This window comes from Chinchilla lanigera, unplaced genomic scaffold (assembly GCF_000276665.1).
Source record: "Chinchilla lanigera isolate Chin_1 unplaced genomic scaffold, ChiLan1.0 scaffold00056, whole genome shotgun sequence".
Classification (NCBI taxonomy): domain Eukaryota; kingdom Metazoa; phylum Chordata; class Mammalia; order Rodentia; family Chinchillidae; genus Chinchilla; species Chinchilla lanigera.
Genome location: NW_004955457.1, coordinates 2,818,472 through 2,839,150, shown reverse-complemented (window position 1 = coordinate 2,839,150; position 20,679 = coordinate 2,818,472). Strand labels below are relative to the sequence as shown.

Below are 20,679 nucleotides of genomic sequence, written 5' to 3'. Positions count from 1 at the left end.
ATAATAATTACACTACTATTTATTAAGCTTGTGGTATATGTCCATATTAAAATACGTACTTTACAAAGTGAATACTTGATGTATCCCTAAGAGGAAGGGCACTAATACTGTTCCCATTATCTAGACTGGGACATGAAGATTTACACAATCCTTAGTCCTAACAAACTATATAGAATGCCAAATACAGAGCAAAAATCACATCCACACAATCTAGCAAGGAAGTTACTTCATAAATGTACTTTTCAATGATACTTAAATTCTAAGACAATTTTGCTCAAGTTTTGGATAAACTGATAGTGAATTTCATGCCTGGAAAGACATGCTTCTCTGAGGTCACACTGCAGTGCTTGCAAAAGGATTTCCCTTCATTATTTCATCTCTCTTAGGATCAGCACAAAGATCTCACAGAGTGACTAATTTTTAGTAATTATGATGGGCGAGCTTTTGTTGAGTCATTTGATTTAGAAATAATACTCTGATTCATCAGGTCTTCGTTTAACATTAATTATATTTAACATCTGACATCTTTAACCTTTCTTGGTATCACTGATAACTAGGGAGAAAATAAGACAAGTCTGATTAAAATGATCATTGAGCATTAGTGAATTAAAGTAAAAATTAAATAACTTCAACACCCCATAGAGTTTTTAAAATCTTATATTTCATAAGGTAAAAGAACAGTAAGGTTCAATGTAGATTTTGTCCACAGGCTGTATATTATAATTTTTTTTGCTTTTATATACAAAAAAAGATATAAATGTGATCATTCTAAGAAGTGAAATTATCAAGATGGCAACAGTTACCTAAATTAACTTCCTTTTTCAGTCATCATAAAATTGAAAATGACTTACAGTGAAGAGCTAAGTCTTGTAAAATTTTTAAGAATTTCAGGGTACTAACATGTACTCCAGCTTTTAATTGACAACAGTATTTGAATCCTGATGTAGGTATTCAAAAGACATGTTAGTAACATGGAATCACATGGACCACCTTAGAGAGGAATCTTTTCATTCTCTTGGTAAAACAAAACTGCCTGTGATGAATGTATGCGGCCTTTGCCAGCGTCCTTTTACCTTGTTCCGGGAACATTTTAATTCTCCGGGGTCCTGCCCACCTTTATCACTGATTTGGGAGGACCGTCCAATTATAGATCCGAGTGCGCAGGGTGGGCTAGTACTCCTCCCCCATTTACTCTCACTCGCCAAGACCAGTCAGGTAGAACTGACAGGAATCTGGTCCAAGGCCCAAGAAATCGGAGTTCTCAGTGGGTCACAGCTTCCCAAGGAGACTGTCCCTGATAGTTCATCCAGAACCTGGCTAATGCCCTGCTTCTGCTTTCTGGAGTTCTGACGTTTTTCTTCCATTTCTTAAATATTTGGAGCTACCCCATATTCTCCCACTAAATTCCTCTCTTCTATTAGTTTCTGTTGTTTTGCAAACAGAGAGCATTAACTGATATACAACAATGTCCTTTCTTTTTTCTACTAAACACCTTAAACATTTTTACTCCCTTTACCATTCTGAGTAACATCAAGCCTTTCCTGACAGTGTTTGGTTTTAACAAATATAAAACTTTTTGTGTATGATGAACTCTTTTGGGCTATAAGAATCAATAATACAAATCTGAGCCCTGTATCATAACAGACAGCAGTAACTACATACAGTAGAAACAAAAGCTCTATTTTATTGTTCATTCATTTCTTCTAAGCCCTCACTTATTAAACAATCAAGGCACAAACTTGCTAACTAGTAATTTCATTTTGCCAGCATACAGCCTAGAGTTTTGAAGCAAATTACCTTCTTACAAATGACAAAAGTGAGGGGCCAAATACTGAGCTTTAGCAGGTGAATACAAAAACTATTTTTGAAAGCTCATTTTTCAAAAGAAAATTTCATCATAACAAGTTATCTTCAATTTGTACATGGCTTCTTCCCAAAGCGGTTTCACATGTAGTATGTTTGTCCTCAAAAATAAGTCTTTGAATAAAATATGTATACTGAAAAAAAAAACTGTGACACAAAGATATTAGGATTAATTGACTTAAATATAAGTACTTAATGTCTGCTGCAGACTTTATATATTGAGTTTGATATTGGAAGGACTCAGGAAATAAAAAAACTAATTCTTACCTTAAAGCATGCTTATTCTACACATGGAGGCAAACCATAAGTCTGTGAAGCTGTATGCGACTGTGAGTATAACCGGTAACAAACTTCAAAACCTATGTGGTAGAATAGAGTAATATCAGACATAGAGTTGGAGATGCTATTTGGAAAAGGCTTGTAAGCACTTCTATTAAGCTCAAGAGTAATAGATGAACTAGCAATTATTATGCACTTAGCAAATTCTGGGCATGTCCTGAGCATTTGCCAGATTCATCATTTAATTAATTTAATTAACCCCATTTACCAAAATTTAGGAAGATGAAGTAAATCCCTCAAGGTCATTCAGCAAATAGAACCCAAGACCAACTCAGTTCCACATCCGAGTTCTTGAGTGTTACCTTCAAGAAGATGGGCTAGAACTTCCTGTTGTTGTCCCTGAAGCAGCTAGCACAGTGCAGTGGCATATTTTAGATGTCTGCTAGTTTGTATCTGAGTGTATTTTAACTAAACCAAGAATGGCGGAAATTCAATACCAGTAATCCTGACATTCCAGTTAATTTCCAATTTAATTCTTTTCATTAAACCTATTACTTCAAAACAACTAGCAGCACAAACACAGGTGCAATCACACTTAAATATGATTCCTTTAACATAAAACAAACAGCAACAATATAAATACACATGTGGAAAAGGAGATACAAGCACACACCTCTATGTGTATAGAGATGTATCATCAGAAACTCGTATCAGTCATCCAACTCCCATGCAACTCCTTAGCTGCCATTTCTTTTTACATCAGAGTACCTATATATTTCATATTTTGTTATGATGATATGAATATTTTAGTGTGACCATACATTAGATTTTGGCCTCAGTTTTCATTTCTTCATATATAATTTTCACTATGCATATTCTAACATCCTCTCTCTGCAAATAGTATTGACAGATGACAGGTTATTCATTACTTCTATTTATATCCAAACAGACTGTCCTTCCTAGATGTACTGCTCACATGTGTTTTATTCTTTTCTTTCTGGGGGAGTTGTCCAGACCCTTGGATCTTTCTTTTGCCTCATCACCTGGATTCCTTGGAGTTTCTGCCACTGGGCTGCCTCACTCTCTGAAAAAAATCTGGTAAACAAGGTACTGAATAAATTACCTAAATTCCTTCACCTCTTTCTATCATCTTTTACTTGAGCTGATTGTAACTTATATGGTCAGTTTATAAATAATTACAGTCAATGATTCTTACACTTAAAATTTCAAAATGCCATTCCTGTTAATACTGGCAAAATGGCTATTCAGATTGTCTCTGACAAACTTCTGATGCTTGTCTCAGATGGTATATTCTGTATAAATACCTATTTCTTCCTAATTTTTATTCTCTGATTTTGCAAATCCTTGACATCCAATTTCCAGGACAGTAGTTATATAATAGGTATGACACAAAATAATTTGTAGAATACACTCTTTTCTCCAAGCTAGGCCTTATTCCTTCAGAGGCCTGGTAGTATTTCTTCAACGGCAACCCCATTCAAGAAACATTAAGTAGACAAGGGATGTTCCCTACTCCAGGTATGGTCCTGAGACTACCAGCACCTGTATCATTTGAGTATTCAGATCTCAGGCTACCCTGGGCCTCCTTAATAATTATTGGCATTTCAGGTAGATCACCAGATGATTGGCCAGATTTAATCCAGGGATTCCAAATAATATGTGAGGCAGCTTTAAGGATGGAGTATTAAGGTAAAACCATCAGTCCAGTTTAGGCTCAGTGGAAAAGAGTACAAGAATGGATAAGTGAGACAGAGGTTAGGTTAAGAGGGGATACCTCAGCTGCGTGGCTAAAGACTTCCCTTCTGCATCTCCTCCCAATTTATATAAAGTCAGTTTTACCTTGAATTTTTACCAGACTTTGCAACCACCGGGAAATGTTCTGTATGATCACATTTTGTAGAGTTGTGCTTCTTGGTATCAACAGAACCCATGAATGTAGTCACACATGCATGAAGGGACTTAGTATAAAGAGTTGGGTCCTGCAGTTCTGGAGGCTGGCAAGTCTCAAGATATACAAGATATGTGGCCAAGCTGGAGACCCAAGAGAACCAAATGTTTCCTTCCCATTCAAATCTAAAGGCTTGAGAACCAGGAGAATTGGAGTTTATTCTTGTCTTGGTTACTTTCCTCTTCTTGCCGGGACAAAATACCTGACACCCAAAATTAAGGAAGGAAAAGTTTATTTCGCTTACAGTTTGTGGAGGTTTCAGTCCATACTTGGCAGGTTATAAGGCAGAGTGGCACATGGCAGAGGGCTACAGCTCATGGAGGCAGAACACAGCCAAAGCAACAAACACACACAAGGGAGGAATGGCCCCAAGCAGCCTCTTCTTCTCCCTTACATATGCAAACTATCCACCCCAGGGCAGGTGCAGCTCTCACACCCATAATCAATCAAACTCTAAAAGCCTGCCCCATCACTGCATGAGGCTTTGGGGGGACACACAGACACAAACCATAACAATTCTGACTTGCAGATTTGTAGAGTTGTAGGTTTGGTCTGAAGATTGGCAGGCTTAAAATCCAGAAAGAGCTGGTGTTTTCATTTGACTCCAAAGGCAAGAATAAAGCTCCTGTCCATGAACAAAGTCCACCAGACACAGAAAAAGCACTCTGAAAGGCACATGCAGAATAATGTCTGACCCAATATGTGGGCATCTGAGGGCCCAGGCAAGCTGACATATGAAATGCAAGGTCACACTTCCCATATTGCTATTCTCTGGAGCCCTCCTTCTTCAATCACTCACTTTTCAAGGGCTGTTTTTCCAGGAAGTTTTCCCTTTGTGGATTTCCATCTGGTCTCAACTGCATACAGCATTTAGAGAATCAAAACCATGTTGTGGTCAGGGGTGATTTATTCTACTCTGATTATTGGCTTGTTAGGCTTGTCTTTACCACATGGGTAGTATCCATCCCAAGGGAGAATATTATATGTTTACTGTATACTGTGCAGTACTCAAATGTTTCTCAAATCCAAGATAACTGATAATTTTACTTTCCCAATTAAATTCATAAAATCTTAGTAGTTTTGCTAATTAAAGGTACTAGAGTAACTTTCTTGCAAGAAGCACTTGCCAGTGAAACTTCAGCATTTTCATTACATATGCACTACTTGAGATCTTCCTGATATCAAAGTAAATTTCTGTAATATCATTTTGTTGAACATGTGAAATGACACCAATTTAAAATTTTAATCTGAGTTAACACTTGTGGTTTTTTTTTTTTTTTGGTACCAGAAACTGAACTCAGGACCTCACACTTGCCAGGAAAGTGCTGTGCTGCTGAGCTATATCCCCAGCTGAATTAACTGTTTTAACCTGAATTCCCACACAGATACAGATTTTGATGGAAGACCTGAGGAAGTAATCTGTTCATATATGTATCCAACATTATCTTAAGTAGGAAGTTATTATAGTATGTTCTAGAAATCCTGCAGCTGTAAGTTTAGAGAAGGAGGTAGATAAAGGACAGGGAAAAGGACATAGTGCTCCTAATACGAATGCTTCGTGTTTTTAGCAAAGAGCCCAGGCAGAAAATGACTCTTTCCAAGCAAGCAGGTTTAATCTGCCCATTGATTTACTTTAGTAAATCACATCATGGTAGAAAAGCTGGAACTAAGTTGATCCAGCAGTTGTAACAGGCTCCTCCCCCAGGGCAGTTACCCGCTGTCTTGAGCAGCACACCTGGAAGAAATGATAGACATGTATAAGTGCCTTGGTTACTTTTCTCTCGTTGCTGAGACAAAATACCTGACACCCACAATTAAGGAAGGAAAGGTTTATTTAGCTCACAGTTTGTGGAGGTTTCAGTCTATACTCCACTGGCTCCAGGGCAGAGTGGCACATGGCAGAGGGCAACAGCTCATGGTTGTGGAAAACAGCAAAAGCAGCAAGAGCAAAAAGGGAGGAGGGGAAAGAGCAAGCCTCTTTCCCTCTCTTATATTGTATGCAGGCTGCTTGCCCCAGGTAGGTGTAGCACTCACACTCATAATCCCAGCACTGGACCATGAATCAATCATAAACTCTAGAAGCCCACCCCATGACTGCATGAGGCCTTGGGGGGACATCCAGACACAAACCATAACATACAGGGAGAGTCAAGAGGTGAGAACAAATAGGTCTCTGTTCAGTAGTTTGTATTCCTGTCTGTGACAGCAGAAGGCTGCCATTGACCAGACCAGGCTTGCTGCTAGTCTGGGGATTCAGGGGTGCCTATATAGCAGCTCCTAGGGCCAAAAGGACTACGTTCCCTGTATGGATGATGCTGTGTCATTAGCTTTCTCCTTGATAAATGGGACTTTTCCCTGGGACTTTTCTTTCCCTGAGAATTTTCCCTTTCAAAAACCTCACTTTCCTAGGCTTGAAGGAGAATAAGAGGAGCACCTTTAATTCTTGATTTGGGAAGGCTAACCTAACATTTTTTTAAGAGAGAAAAAAATGTATAAAAATGATACAGAATTTCACAACAAGATGATAGAAATTTAACAATGGTTATTATATTTTAACGTAACACTTGCAGGGTTTAGAGCAAGAATACAAAGGGAGGTCAACATACGACATATCTGCATACCTAAAAAGCTTAAATTAAGCTAGCAAATTCTTAAATGAAGTGTGTTCCATCCTGTTTTTGACTAGAAAGCAAGCTCAAGTTTGGGAAGCTTACAGACTTCATAGGCGCACCCTGGAAGACAACAGGTAAGGGACACCCAAACTTTTGCTTCTTGGACTTAACCCTCATGCTACTGGCTCCATATTTCCCTGCACATGCATAAACACTGTGAAGATTTCCTGGTAGCCTTTAGATAAAGTTTTATACACAATCTTCCATTACTCTCAGAATTCCATAAAACATGAGTCAGCTTCCCTTAATCAAAATCTTGTGAAATAGCATAGTCCACCATTCAGGAGAATGGAGAGCAAATAGGCTGTGTAAATGTAGTAGGCTCAGGTCCTTTTGGTTAGGGAATTCTACAATCTCTGGAACACAGACAATAGTCTTAGAAGAAAGTAAGTGGACTGATTAAAGAAGGAACAGTGAAGTTTCAAATGCAGAGCTTGAGGCAGGGGTTTCTCTTCTCTAGGTTTAAGCAGCCTGAGCTTGGGAGGGCTGACAGGGATTCTTGAAGGTCAGCTAAAAAAAAAATTTTTAATACAATCTTGCTAGAAAATGCAGAGGCTAAAACCCAGTGGCAAAGTTACACACATAGTACTCAGGTAAGTGTTAAGAGCTGCATACAAATGGTCATCTGATGCTCTCAGCTGATGTCAGAAAGAACTTACATCCTTCACACAGAGAACCTGGGAAAGGCTCTGTAATACTTGGTGTCAATGTATAAATAAGAATTCAGACCTTCCTTTTATTTTTACAAAAACCCCTAAAACAAAATGGAAACTCACAGCTCAGCCAGGATAGGACACAGAGGGTTACCAGAATCTAGCAAAATATCCAGATCACCTGGGGTCAGAAAGTAGATTAAGTGGGGGAGATGTTTGATATCAAAATCTTATTTCAATATATAGAATTTTCCAAAAAGATGTTAGATTCTCTTTTTAACAGTTATGAGACAAAATATAAATATTAAAAAATTAATAGTGCCATCTCCTAGATGTAGTTTTAAATGAATGATTTATTCCCCAGAAAGGTCATAAAAACTAGTTCTGTGCTTAGGAATAAAAGGGGAAAAATTCTTCTGCACCTGGTCCAAAAATGCTACTTAGCTCTTGAGAATAATTTTGAATGGCACAAAGGCATTTTCCTATTGATGGTTTCACTCTGGGGTTTGTTTTTGTGAAACTGCCTAGAGCGTCAAATTAAAAACAAACTCCAGAAAACAGGTGTGTGTGCATTTCCTATGGGAATCTGTCATCCCTTTGGCTCCCCTCTCCTGCAAGAAATAGAAAAAATTCAGATTTCCTCCTTCAAGTCGTGCTGCAACACGCCAAAGGCAGACACCACACACCTGCTCCACTGTCCGCACGCGTCACTCATCATCACTGGGAAAGCGGGGGTTGAGAGCGCCGGGCCGAGGGATGATCCGCAGCCACCTGAATGTCTGGGCATAGCCCCGGGTATTGTCTCCTTCTCATGGCATAGAGTTACCAGATTTGGAAAAGTCACGGCCGCGGGGCAAACTCGCTGCATAACTCCTTTACTGAGAAGAAGGATGGAAAACAATTTTTATGCTTTGTCAGCTTTCAGCGCAGTTTGGAGAATACTAAACACATGTGCCGTTACTCTATTCTTGTTCTGATTTATTTGCACCATCTGTGGAGAAAACCACGAACTAGAAAGAAATTACCTTGACAACTTCTTTCACCCAAAGAGTCTTTGTATTTTCTCACTGTTCCTGTCTAGGCTTGTTCCAAAAACACATTTGTGGAGTAGAATTGGAAAGTTTCTCATTAAAATGGACTTGAACCCCTGGCTGGGGTTCATTTGTCTAAGGAAAAGTAAATGCTGTGATTCCTAATCAACTTTTAAAGAAGCATTATCTCCTGTAGGAAAATATTCTAACGTAGAGACCCCCATTAATTTACTGCGGTAGTTTAAGAATGACTCCCCCAATTATCCGTATCCTGATTGCCAGGATCTGTGAATAGATTAAGCTCTCTTGCTAAAGGGACTTCACAGGTGTGACTACATGAAAGCTCTTGCCATGGGAGCGCAGCCTGGATTATGCAGGTGGGTCCAATTTAATCTTAAAGGACGCTGATAAGAGGCAGAAAGGTTAGCATGAGAGAAGCAGTGAAATTTGAAAATGTCACTCTTTAGAGATGGAGCCCCAGGTCTAGGGCCAAGGCATACAGGTGTCTTCTAGAAGCCAGAAAAGCAGGAAAGGGAAAGAAATGGATTTGCCTGTAGAGAGACTAGAGGAACACGGCCTTGATGGGGGCCCAGTGAACGGCATTTTGGACCTATGGCCTCCAGAAAATAAGCAAATAAATTTGTGTTATTTTAAGTCACTAATTCTTTTTATAATAACAGTAGGAAACTAATATATTTACAAAGGAAAGTTTCAAAATCTGTTCAAAATTTATGGAGGAAATTGTATCTGAAGTCTAAAATTCAAATCATAGGATTACATTTCTGTTACCTGTCTCTGTGATATGCAAAGACTATCCATGTGCTCAAGGGGCTTGGGTTTCAACAATGCATTTTTGTTTAATGCTAAAGGAAAACTTTTAAGCCTGAAACACATGATACCACCAGTAGATACAAGTGTATTTAAAGTACTCACACAGATTCAGCCCTGCTGAAGCAGGTAGTTTGCCAGTTAATTCTGATAACTGGCTGATGAGTAAAAGCTCACACTCTGTAGAAACAGAGTTTGGGCATGTGTATGTGATTAACTGCAAAGACCATAGGAAGGATAAAACCCTATACTGAGGATGTATCTGAAATTTCAACCAAAAAAACGCAGGGGTACGTAAGCGATGAGGAGCCAGGCGTGTGTGGACAGGGTGAGCGGAACAGTCACTGGTTTATCAAACATGGTGAGGGAAGCAGAGAAGACAGAGGCCTCTCTTCAGAGAGCTGGGCCTCACAACCTGTTCCCACCCCAGCTTCTCATCACCTCTTTTACACCAAAAGGAGTCCACAGGGTGCAGGAGCTGTTTCTTTTGTGCCGCTTTGGGTGGAGACGGGGGAATGTAATGAAGCCAATCACTCAGGACTTAATTCCTCTTCATGTTGTGGGTTTTTTGTCCTTGCACCCGTGTATGACTAGCTACAAGATGGGACATCTTCGTGACTGCAAGCACACGGTGACAACACTAGGAATAAAAATTGGGTGTATGTTGTATTCTTACCACTCAGTCTTTTTCATCACTTCATTGGGGATGTTCTAGAGTCTTCCATTTTGTGCAGAACTTAGATCCTCCCCTTCAAATGCCATCATTAACATCATTTAAAATAAAATTTAACTAAAATATTGAAACCTCAAAAAAAAAAAGCTGGGGCAGAGTATCTTGCTGTTTTGTTTACATGTGGGAGACAGATGTGGGTCCCCTGGGCTGACAGGGAAAAGAACGGTCAGAGGTGGCTGTCCTGTTTGTTAAAAGCATCTCAGATAATCATGTGCTGTATTTACAAAAGGCGACAGAAGTATAGCTGTTAGATGGCCATTTCTGAAGTGTGCTACCCAAATGGTATTTGGCAAAAATACCCAGATCTGAGGATGGAGCAATGTAAGTCCCGAGTCCTCAGTTTCCCTTTACTTGCCAAATAGAGGGTGAGGCAGGTGTCTCTGCATGTAAGTCTTAGACCATGCCAGAAGCTAAGAGTAAGAGCAGATAGGTTCTGGCCCAGAGCTCTGACATGGAGTTGGCGAGTGGGCCCTTAGGAAAGCAGCACTTGCTGTTTTCCAAACAAAGCAAAAACTAGAGACTCCTGCTTACACGATAAAGTGGGAGTGTCCTGACGCCTTTGTTTGGAGAGGTTAACTTTTTTCCATTTCCACTAAGTTGCTCCCAATATACTCTTGTTACCTTTCCAGCAGTGACCAGCATCCCCCCCTCTGATTTCTATCTGCCCAGTTGGCTGTGCTTTTACAAACTGTGTACAAGAGGAACAAGCACCATGCTGGTGTCCTCTCTTCCCCTTCACAGCCAGCCTTAAAAGAACTGATAAGTGTAGACCCCAAAGTACTTTAGCAGTTTATGAACTCTGTTGTTTCACAGACCCCCTTAAAAATCTAATAAAACATGCACATGCACCGTTCTCCAAGTAGGGGATTATATATACGTATCTAATTAAACTCTCAGCGCACCACATAGATTTGCAAGAGTCCATGAATCCACCCTTAAAACTCATTTAAGGAGAACTATGCTTTTAAAAAACCCTTACCTTCAAAGATTATGTCACCTTGTTGTGGGGTTGCCAAGATCTTTAAAGAAAGAGAGGGCATGCAGTGATGCATAGACTTTTTTTTTTTTTGGTCAAAGATAACCTGGATCTCTCCCTGAGCTGTTGAAGAGTCGAAAAGCAAATAAACGTCAACAGTTCTGAATCCCTACATTGTTTAATGACAACCTTCCCATGTTTGCCAAGCTGCTGCTTAACAACAATCCTGTTGACACTAGGTAAAAAGCTTCCAGGTCCTCCCAGGTAAATAACCCACTTCTACCAATCACCTGGACGCGCAGGTGAACTCTTTCCTGAATACACCCAGAACTCATGGAGATGAGTCATTCTTTTTGCCAAATGTACCTTGACATGGATTTCACATCTTCATGCTATCTTTTCATATACTAATCTCAGCAAAGACCATTCTAAGAAGGCATCAATATTAAGTAAAAGTTTATGACTAAAGTGAAGTAAAGAATTGTTTCCATATTTGTGAAAATCGCAAACACCTAGATTTTCTTCGGTTTCCATTTGGCCTTTTTGTAATATGTTTAACACATGCACATGACTTTTTTTAGAGAGATGAAAAGATCTTTTCTTTGAGGGGAGGGTGCTTATTTCATTTGCTCCTGAAGCTAAACCTCACCCCATCGTGGGAAATTCAGTGATGTGTCACTGGAACAAGAACCAAAGCTATTTTATTTCATTAAACATGATAACGAAATCATGAAATCATGGATTGACCATAAGCAAAGGTGAAGAGTGGAATGTCTCTTAGGAAGTAAAAGAAGGAGTGAGAGTTCACTGAAGCAGAAGTTTTGCTGAAGGAAAAGACAACTGGGTGGAAGGTAAGCAACATGTGCTGTCCCTGCCTGGGCTGTAAGGTAATTTGATCATTCTCAGGGAAGCCTGGCAAAGAGCCTGCAGGAGCAGGAGAACCAACCCATGGAAACGAGGGTGGGGCGCGGAATTTGTTGGACTGGCTCATTAGGCCCTTCCCTGACAGCCAAGAAGGAAATGGATTACCTGTCGCTGTGACTAAGAGACCTATGGCCAGCGCGCCAAGCTGCCTGCGCAGAATTCTGCCAGGAAGTATAAAAAGAATTCCCGCTTTCACAGTGGCTTTCTCTAGATTAGAAACAGGTAGGGATATCTGCAAGAAAGTCGAGGGAGAGTTTCAATCCTCAAATGAAGATGACAGCTAGAGATTTCCTCATGTCAAAAGTGATTTAAATGACAAGGGCTAGAATTCACAGCGGAGGTAGGTAGACTAGCTGGGACAGGGTTCTGCCTAAGACAAGCCTGACTTGGAATTGGAGGATAAAAAAATTTCAGAGGAGAGAGGCACATTGAATATAACTTCATTCCCCACTCTGGCATTTTACATACAAGGAAACTCCGGATCACACACATATCATGTTACCTAAGATCTTATACTTAGTGACAAATCTAATAGCCTCTGAGGTATCTATGGACTAGTTTGGGGGACACCGAAAAGAAAGAAATGGGTACCTGAGGTCCTGCAGTGGAAACTCACTTGTAGATGAACAATCAAAATTATAAAACAGGAAAAAAGGCACCTAATTGTAATGAGACTAATTGAGAACTCCTTTGAATATTTTATTTCCACAGTTCTTTTTAGCTTTCACTCTAGCGAAACTTTTATTTTTATAAAATACATCTTTCTCGGGGCTGGGGATTTAGCTCAGTGGCAAAGTGCCTGCCTGGCAAGTGCAAGGTCATGAGTTCGGTTCCCGGTACTGGAGAAAAACAAAACAAAACAAAAAAAAGGTGTAAAATATATCTTTCTCACCATTTCTGTAGGAGTGCTTACAGAGATCTGAAAACAGACATACGAAAGGGGGCTAACCATTACAAATATCAAGAAAATGACATAATCTGTGTTCTTATTTAAATAGAAAGTCCTCAGGAATATTATTCAACCATTTGCACATGTCTTGAATGATTTAAAATGAAGACTTCTAATTATTTCTAACTATAAATTGGGAACAAATTTGTAAGCTAGACAGGATTATTACATTCTAATGCCTTTATGAAGTTATCCAAAGAGCTGAAGGTCTAAAAGCCTGTTGCAAAAAGACACCTGGACTTTACTGCATACATATATTTAACTCTAAATGAACATGAACACTTTCCAAAGCTTTTTAGTATATCACACCAGAGTGGGAAAAAGCTTACATATACCAATTCTATGCAAGGACTGTCAACATTACATACTGCAAACATGTACAAGGAAAGAAGAAGCCAGGCACGGTGGTGCACTCTTGTAATCCTGGCACTCAGAGGCTGAGGCAGGAGGATTGCTGCGAGTTCAAGATCAGCCTGCACAACAAAGTGAGCTCAAGACCAGCCTGGTCTGCATAGTGAGACCCTGTCTCAAAGAAGAAAAAGTGAAGAAAAGCCTTCTGGGAAATTTTCTGTTTAGTAAAGAATATCATCTATTCAATTTTATTATTAATTATTTTTAGGAAAAGATTGACCTTTTGGAGGTAGTCTATAAGTCTCTGTTCTATATATTGAAAATTCACTTTATGTCATTATCCCAGATGTTATTGTCTTGAAAGTAATAGTAACAAAAGCACTTCAGCTAGCTATGGTGGCACATGCCTGTCATCCCAGCACTTGGAAGGCTGAGGCAGGAGGATCCCTGAGTTCAAGGCCAGTCTGAACTATACAGCGAGACCCTGTCTCAAAAAACAAACAACAAAAAATACTTCATTGTTAGTGTTTGATGCTCAAGAATACAGAAAGAATAAGATATACTTTTTAAAATCAGAAATCCTAATCTAAAAATAAAAGGAAAAGCATAACATTACTTACCATGCTAATATGTGACTATGATTTGTATTTTTCCCACTACTTTGTGATTTCAATTTTTATTCACAATAGGTTTTGCATAGCTTTGAGTTAAAATATAATATCCATTATGACTATGCAAAGCCATGATAAAATTTACTACAACCTCAAATGTAAACACTGTGCAAGTGAATCCGAAGAGCATACATATAAGAAAACTTGCCCCATTTTACTTTTCATAATTTACTTTTTAAATGTGAGTATTTAATTTTATGAGTAGGTATTTCAATAAAGAAAATAAGCTAACTGAAAATACCCCAGTGGTAGTACATGAAATTATTTTGACATAAAGAAGGAAATGTCAATGTATTTTGAACTCTGAAGAGGGTGTGATATTAAGTGTTATAACAAAACACAACTTGTTTTGCTGTTAATCATCAAAGCCCATAGTGTGAGGCCTCTCCAAACATTGGCTTCTAGAAACATGAAACATACAGGAATTTCAATAAAATCTTTCTAACAAGAAGCTAAAAAACTGAAAGAATTCAAAGTATCACTTGCCTTAGAACTATACTAGAATATTTGGTAGAATGTGAAGTAGGACACAAGGTGAAAGAGGCAGGGTGCGGTATTCCAGATACTGACAGTGGGTATTTAAGGATGAGGGCTTGTTTCCTACACACAGAAAGGCCACAGCAATGACCGAGCAAGTGCCGAATTTATTCTGCCAGGATTTAGGAATAAACTGACAAAGTTCCAAGCAGAGTGACTCTGCATATCTCTCCCATTTCCAAGAAACTGCCACGGTAAAGTTTCCCAGTTATGTTTCCAGCTGAATTATCAGAAAGTAAGTGTTAATCAGAGCACTAACTTACCCTTCAGAGAACTTCTATATTACTCATGGTATTTACACAGTTCTAATCCCAAACAACGCAGAGGAGCCAGGAGGGAATCGCTTCACCTTCAGTCACTCGCACTTGAAAACACTCGAACCAACCCACAAATGTTCAAATCTTTTGTTCTACTTTTTTCTTTTCAAACTTTATAGGAATAGGCACTGATCACTGGCTTATATAAAGATTGTCTTTTCAAATAAAACTGCACAAAAATATGTAGGATTTTTATTTAATTTGCCTAATGGAATTATCAACTTCCAGCCCTTTTTTTTTGGCAGGGGGGTACAAATTATAACCTCAGACATTATAGACTTCTTTGCATCTTCCAACTTGTGTGCCCAGGGTTACTGCAGCTCTGACTGCTCTGTTATTCTGTGACTGGACTGCTTGTTCCAAATGGTCTAATTGTTGATATCTCCGCTGTACCATCAGTGAAAGAAAAGGGCAAGCCCATTGAGGGGTTAGAGTATAAACCTTTACAGAAATCGTAGTCATCTCTAGATATTAATAACCTTAACCTTTTATTTGGATAATACAATTAATTGAACCCATTGTAATTCTGTTAGTGCTATACATAGTATCTTTATCTAATCACTCAAAGAAAGAATATCACAAATTCACAACGTAATATATGAGTTTCAGATTTGGATGTAATGCTGGAATTTTTTAAATCACAAACACATAGACCTATGAAGAAATTTCCTGTAAGACAGGGTGAGGATAAAGAGGGGTCTACCAATTGATGTTGAATTAGTTTTTATAAATATAATATCACATCTGTGAAGAAATAATGTAGGTAAACATATGTCTTATTAGGTATCAAAATCTCAACACCATTCATAAAATTCCTTTGGGAGTAGTTAGGAGCCAATGAAAGAGTGATAGCCTGAAGGAAGCAGCTCCCTTGAACAAGCGAAAGGCACTTGCGGAAGTTCCCCTCTTCCTTCCTTAGGCTTCAGCTCCAGTCTCCTGAACTATTTCTCCAAAAGTCTTAGGTGCCCTCTTCCTAGACCTGCATTTATATAAATACACTAGTGCCCCTGTGGGTGTCTGCACATTGCTAAGAATGTTGTTGATGGAGAGCTGGTGCAAAGGGTAGGCAGGGAGTGGACCTGTTACCTATAAAAGCTGAGAGCATTTGGCCAATTCCTTTGAAATATGGCCAATTTTCATTAGTTCCTCATTCACTGGTTTACCTATCCTTTAGTTTATGTCTCTTAATGTACTTACAACCTACAACACTGAGCAAGAGCTTTTACACAGCTCTTCTTTCAGCTAACAAGCTGAAAATGAATTAATGAAATTTTACAGAGGAAATAACTCTAATACACCTGAGTTTGCTTTCCTAACATCAGAAGTGTTGTTTCCATTTTAAAGGCGGGAAAAAAAAAAAAAAACACCAAGAAGCAAAACAAAACTACTATTCTAATTACAGATATCCATCTGTGGGTCTACTAGTTTTAACAATCATAAAATTGTAGCATAGGTGGTTAACACAAACATTCTCAATAAAATGACCCAGGGTAACACCTACCTTTACACTGAAGCTATGTCTACAAGTAAGCTTGTCTCCTTGCACACTATTTCTCTTCTGCCGAGAAAGACAGGCTTTAATAAAGTTATGAATTTCTGCACCTATCCAAACTGGAGCCCGAGCGTGAGATATAGATCTTAGCAGCTGACAAACTCCTTGAAAGGAAAGTTTGATGACTTTTCTCTTGTGAAGGCAGTTCCCTTTAAGAAACTACAAGTATGTTTTATGTCTAAGTACATAAAAAATTCAGAGATGACTAGATTCTTCCTTTGCAAGGAGACTATAGAGTGTATCCCTCCTTTGCTGTCACTAAGGATTTCCTCTGGGGAATACAAATAGAATAAAATACAGAAGTGTCCCCCTTGATTTTTTCCTCCTAAAAATCTCTTCCACAACTTATGTATGTGGTGCTTTTTACTAAAGGCTTGGGGATAACAAGAGAATTTATATAGTTAGCCCAATATATAAATACAGTGGTACCTTGGTTTATGAACTTGATTCACTCCACAATTCTGGTTGCAAACCAAACTGGATGAGAACCAAATCAAATTTCCCCATAAGCTCAACATTAAACCTAACCACTGAATTTGATTGGCAATATGGCTTCCACTTCTGTATAACCAAAAGCACATTGGTAAGGTAGCCTCAACAGCAGGTTACCTATTCCTGGTTTTCTCCTCAGTAGTACTGTTATGGTTGAAACATTGTGTCAACTTGGGGAGTCTAGAGGTTTGGCTAAGTGACTCAGTAGGAAGCCAAGATACTTACTTTGTATACATCCTGAGCCTGTGGAAGAGGAGGGCATGGAGATTACTTGACAGCTACCCGCCCCTTAGGTGGGGGTAGCCTGTTTACGATGTAAGGCAAGAAAGAAGCTGCTTGCCGCCATTCCTCGGGTTTGCTCTGGCTGTTTGCTGTTCTGCTGCCATTCCCCCCTTTGCTCTTGTTGCTTTGGTACCTTCTGCCTCGGAGCCAGCCAAGTATGGACTGAAACCTCCACAAACTGTAAGCTAAATAAACCTTTCCTTCCTTCATTTTGGGCGTTGGGTATTTTGTCTCAGCAACGAGAGAAAAGTAACCAAGACAAGTACTAAAAGCATCCACTAATACTCAGGTCTTTGCTTGAATCTGCCCCCTCTTCCACTACACTCTTGATAAAAGGGAACCATATTAAGTATTACTGACATGAGCTTGTCTCTCCATACATAAGGCAAAGTAGATATGCTTCCCTTGGTTTTGAGTAATCATTTGATTTCTCCCCATTATATGAGATGGTCCTCAGTACTACACACTTAACTTTCCTGCCGTGGATCACAGACAATGGCCTTTACATATAGATAGGCTCGAGGGCCAGCTATGGGTTGCCCACACTGACATTATCAAAACCCAAACTCTTATTGAACATTTCAGGATACTTTAATTTGGGAAGGGAAAGAAACACACAACTTATCTACTTTGTTCTGAGCATGGTAGATCTATACTAACAACCAGGCAACACAGGCACTGGCATTCCAAATTTTGTACATAAGGAGACTAAGATTTGAGAAATAACTTGTGTAAGATCACATAGGAAATAGGAGCAGGGCCAAGGACTGAAGCCAGTTCTGCCAGCTAGCAAATCTTTTCCACTGTATCCTAGTTCTAGGAGAAAAGGACATTAAACTCTATGTTTTAAAGTATTTGACCGCCCTCCCAACCCTGTGGAGCTTTGCCACTGAAACTGTCTTAAACATCCCTTGAGATTCTCCCAGCAGGTGATAATTCCTATTGTAAGTTACCCAGAGACCTATAGCTGGATGACTCCAAGGAAGCCCTTGCCTACCCCAATCTAGGACAAATTGTAAGGCCTCTGTAAGGTCTGAGTGAAGAGATAGCCCAACTGGTAAATTGCATGTTTGAAGAAAGCTGAAAACAGTATTTCTCCACTGAAGATAGGTTTGAGGAGGTGGGAGAATCACTTGTAGATGAGGCACGATTTGCTGGTAGCTGTGTGCACGCATGCTTATATCTGTAAGTGAATACAAACATCCTTGCCTTTACTGTCATGTCTTTAGCAGGCCACTTATGCAAGAGTGGAGAAATGTAGGGTTCTGTCTGCCCTACTGTTTCTTTTTTATTGTGGTGGAACATAAATAACAAAATTAGCCAATCCAATGCCGTTCGGTATATTCACACCTTTGTGCAAGCGTTGCTGCTACCCATTGCTGGATCTTTTTCATCATTCCAAACTCCCTAGACTTTAACAACTCTCTGTTCCTCCCTCCCTCCAGCTGCCGGCAATCACTGGTCTACTGTCTGTCTCTGGATTTGTCCATTCTATGTGTGAGATCATGCCACATTTGTCTTTTTGTGTCAGACTTATTTCACTGAGCATCACATCCTCAAGGTCTATTCTACCTTGGGATTAAGTTGTGATTAAGTGTCCATCTTTCTGTAACTCCTCTTTACCACCCGAATCATGGTCACAGCATCTTTCGAGTGGTATGCTTGGATGGTTCATAGCCAGAGGTACCTGAGATGCAGAACTTTAAAAATATGAGGTTTAATCTCATATTGGTAACATACATGAACAATGGTAACATATTTATTTTCTTAAATATTGACACGAGCCTATCAACAAAATTCCAAGTGACAAGTGAGCTTTATTCATGCATTCTGTACATGTACATAGTAATAGTTTTATGCTAGAAATTAATGCTTTAAGTGTCTCTTGTTAATTTACCAAGCCTTGGTGATATTAGAGATATCAAGAGAACAAAATAAAGATTCTGCCTCAATAAAATGTGAAAGATGTACCTGTTTCTTATGCCCATCTCCAGCCATCATGAGCAACATTCTGAACCCATGTATAGTAAGATAAGGAAGGGTTAAAAAGAAAGGTTTTACTGGTACTCACGAAGAACATTATTCCTAGAAAAGAGAGTCATTCCTATTATAAAGGAGGCATTGTGGTCTCATATAATGGAGAGTGTATTAAGAACAATGCACTCCTGGTGAAATAATGCTTACAGCTCAGTCAACAAAACAAGCCAGCTGTGGAAAAAAAGTTAAAATATCATATTTCATCAATTCTGTGACACACTTTTTCTGTTTTTAGATCTCCCCAATTGAAAGGCATGTTACAATCAGTAAATGAAATCAGAAAAAAATAGAAAAAGATAGAATATCTCTTCATTTCTTCCTTTTAAGGAAGGTTTGATTTTGTGGGGTTTTTTAACAACTTGTTTATGAACCTTCTCTTCCACTGTTAATGATTATATGATCCTAGAATTAACATGGTGCAAAACACTGACCTTTATTTTTTGTGACCAAAACTAAGGAGCACCAGGCACTGAACAGAAACCAGGTCTGAAACTGGTGGTGTGGAACTGAGCCTTCTCTGTGGAAGATTCTAGAACCCCTGTGTGTTTGAGTCTTGCCTCTGCCACATCTCTAGCTTTGGTGTTTGGAGCAAGTTACTTTAACTCCTCTATGCCTTGATTTCCATAAGTGATGAGTTTCTGTATCTACCTAGCAGTGTTGCTATGAAAGTTGAGCTGAATGCAAGGACAACCCTTAAAATAATACCTGACATGTACTACTCATTCCCCTAAGTATTAGCTGTCACCATAGTGTCTCACAGCTCTGGTGCTGTCTCTAGGCCCATGTATTTCATTATGAACCCATTTAGGACAATTACCAAGCTATACCTCCAGCCTGGGTCTTCCTCCCCAAACTCCACATGAGTACTCCATTTTACTAGCAGTGTCTCAAAATTAGCAGGTCTCCAAAGGAACTTTATTTTTTTAACCTTCATTAAATTAATTCTCTTCCAAATTCCTGAAACTCCATAAATTGCCCTACATCATCTTTACACTACCCTTAGTATTTCACACTGTATATCTAAGCAATCAGCAAAACCCGGAAGCTCTCCCTTCAAAATATGTCCAGAAGTGATGACTTCTCAGGATGAGCACACCATTCATTTTGGTTCAACTCTTTCCTAAATAACAGGAGTAACTTCCTACAGATTTGTGAGCTTCCACCTTGCCTCCTATAGTCTATTATCCAGAGAGGTCTCTAAACGGTGAACTATTATCATGTTAGTGTTGGCTTCACACTCTCTAGTCATTTTTGTCTCACTCAGAGTGAAAGCAGACGTCCTAGCACAGCCTACAGAGTGGTCCCTGCCCTGGCTCCACACCACCCCTTGCTCTGCCTCTCCCGCACCTTTACTCTGCTGCCGCCATTTTGATTTCTTTATTGGCTCTTGGGCCATCTGGCTCTTGCAATTTTCTTTCCACAAATAACAAATGGCTTGCCCTTTTATTGCCTTCAGCTCTTATCACATAGGCCTTCCTTCTCTGGTTTCTATATAGAAACACCATCCATCTCTCCTCTCACAGTACAGTATGTTTCCTATTTCACTTTGTTTTTCTTTCTTGT

At 39.2% G+C, this 20,679-nt stretch overlaps 1 long non-coding RNA gene across 1 annotated transcript; it reads right to left on the bottom strand.

Annotated features, from left to right (window-relative positions):
• Positions 1–5,427: 5,427 nt before the first annotated feature.
• Positions 5,428–11,081, bottom strand: LOC106149913. Its single transcript, XR_001236378.1, has 3 exons — positions 11,008–11,081; positions 8,123–8,314; positions 5,428–5,846 (listed from the first exon to the last, which is right to left on the bottom strand). It is a non-coding gene; the product is annotated as an uncharacterized LOC106149913 (long non-coding RNA).
• Between the last annotated feature and the right edge of the window lie 9,598 nt (positions 11,082–20,679).